The following is a 2,511-nucleotide window of genomic DNA, read 5'->3' as shown; positions in this document are numbered from 1 at the left end:
CCAACAACCCCCATTTACTGAAACTACGGCTCAGAGGTGGGTGGCACGCTTACCATCCCGCGGCCCGTCACCAGGCGGTGTCGGGACTTGCACTCAGGTCCGTCTGTCTGCAAAGTCACGTCCCTTGAGAGACCTCAGCGCTCATGCCAGGAAGTCGGGGGGCCCTTTCTTCTGTGTAACCCTTTCTGGTGTTTGCCGTAAGCCATGGCAGTTGACTTCTGGGTGGGTAGGGGCCTGGGGCAGTCATTTTGTCCACTCCCCTTTCTCTGGGCAGATCTGTCAACTTTGGGAGAAGTTGAGTCAACAGGCTTAGTTAGGAACTGGCCTGGTGGGGCTGGGCTGGGCTGGGCTGGGCTATTTTTAAAGGTTTTTGGAGACATGGAACAGTTTTGATCAGGGAGAGAGCCGGTGCTTTTCCTAGGGCCCTTATAGGGATGGGCTGGTGGGGTGGGCGGTGGGTTCATTTGCCTCCTGTGTGTTTCCCTTGCTGATGCTGGCTCCCTCAGTGCAGGCCCTGTCTGTTGGTTGTGTTGGCACTTAGTAGGTCCACAGATTTGTTGAATGAAAAGTCTCCCAGCAGGATGAGCAGAGAAAGCCTCCAGCTTGTTGAGCCCCCAGGTGGGGAGTGGAGCCATCTGTTCTCTGTTCAGGGAACTCTGTGTATGGAGTCAAGACAGGAGCACTTAGGAAGGATGCTCACGTGTCACAATGTCCCCGAGAGCTTGTCAAAATACCAAGGTGCCCACGTGGGGTGGCCCTTCCAGATTCCTGATTCTTTAGGTCTAGGCCGGGCCCAGAAATCTGATCCTTGACAAGTGTTTGTTGTGTTGGTCTTGGTTCCCAGGAGCCCCAGGTGAAGACCCACCACTGGTTCTGGGGGCCTGGCATGTGCAAGCATCACCTGGTGTCTGAGGCCACCTCGGGCACAGCACAGCTGGCTACAGTGCTGAGTAGGGCCCACAGGGGAGCCCAGGTGGTCACACCTGGGTCAGCGCTGGCTGCCACCCGTGGTGGTTCTCCTCTGCTCCCTGGGAAAGACTGTCCCGGTGGCCTGTGTGTGTGTGGGGAGGGGTTGGTGGCAGGGGGAGCAGGAGAATGTCTCAAAGCTCCAGCTGTGTGGCCCTCAGGGACTCCTCGAGCGGCAGCCTGGTTTTCTTGAGGTCTGACCCACCTTCTTCCGGCTTATCGGTGAGGCTGTTGTCATCCCTGTGTGCCCAGGCCGGGGGACTAGCCAGCCCCTCACCTAACCGAGCCTTGTTTTCCTCATCTGCAGAATGCATATGCTTGTAGTGGCTGACTCCTAGAGCATGTAAGGAGTCACAGGATAATGTACATAACAGTCAAATACATGGCGTATGGTAAAGGGTCATCCTTAAGTCAGGACAAACACTTGTCAAGGATGCAAGGGGGCATGTTTGCGATCATTGTCTATATTGTTTTGAATGCACAATTCAGCTTCATCTTGAACTGGTCTCAAATGTACCTCATGGGTGACGTTCATGTGTCCGCAGAGGCATCTGCCCACGGCCTTGGTCTTGGTGCCTGGCACACCAGAGGCGTAGAGAGCTGGGATCTTTGTTCTGCCTGAATCTTAGCAGGTTCTTGTTTTACCTGCAGCCATTCTCTGCCCCCCGCCCCACCTCCACTTCTTAATTTTTAGGCCGGCCTGGCCTGCCTGTCACTAAGTGCCTACTCTGCTGGGCACAGAGACAGAGATGTGAGCAAGAGAGGTGTGATTCCTGCCCTCAGATGGAAACTGGCCCGGGAGTCCGAAAGGCCGAGCTCCGCGAGCTCAAGCCATTCGCCGCGGCCTGAGCTGCATCCGTTTAAAGGCTTCTGGGCCCAAGCCAGCGACCTCTCCGGCCCTCCCTCCTTATCCTCGCCCATGGTGCTCATGGCATTCCCCAGGGACCCTCTGTCCAGGGCGCGGAGGAGGTCATCTCTTTGTTGTTCTTGGTCAGCCCAGGCTCTGCCTTGACCTTGCTTGCCAACCTTGAGCCTCCTTGGCCTTTTTCCTGATGCCTAGGATGGTGCCCGACACACGGCTGCTTGTGGATGAGCATCTGGACGGGAGGTCCGGGTAGCAGCAGCCAGAGAGGGCAAGACATTGCCTTGGGGGAGTAGTATCTGGTACTCGTCTTGGGACAAATGATGGAGGTGGGAGTGGAGGGCCCCACAGCCAGGTGAGGGATAAGCCACCAGGAGAGGGAAGGCCAGGAGGGAGGGGGGGAGGGAGGCTTCCTTAATTTCTACGTGTCCTGTGCGCACAGGGGTAAGGCCATGCGGGCCTGCGTCCTGTCTCCAGAAGAGGAATCGAGGTTGGACTCCAGCACTAGGTTGGGCATCTGGGCAGGAAACATCAGGTCTGTGGTTAGGGAAGAACTCAGTATCCTGAAAATCAAGGCTGGGTCTCACTCAGGCTCTGTGACCTTGGGCAAGTCGCTTACCCTCTCTGAGCACCAGTTTGCTCATCTGTAATACCTGCCCACGTGACTGTGGATCCAGAGGGGG

At 56.7% G+C, this 2,511-nt stretch overlaps 1 protein-coding gene across 2 annotated transcripts in view; it reads left to right on the top strand.

Moving 5' to 3' along the window:
- The window catches only part of NCS1 (neuronal calcium sensor 1), a 41,926-nt gene that overhangs the window by 3,289 nt on the left and 36,126 nt on the right, over positions 1-2,511 (top strand). The window lies entirely within an intron of this gene.

Source organism: Pteropus vampyrus, unplaced genomic scaffold (assembly GCF_000151845.1).
Source record: "Pteropus vampyrus isolate Shadow unplaced genomic scaffold, Pvam_2.0 Scaffold95, whole genome shotgun sequence".
Taxonomy (NCBI): domain Eukaryota; kingdom Metazoa; phylum Chordata; class Mammalia; order Chiroptera; family Pteropodidae; genus Pteropus; species Pteropus vampyrus.
Note: the sequence above shows the minus strand (reverse complement) of the source record. Positions and strands in the feature narration are given on the sequence as shown.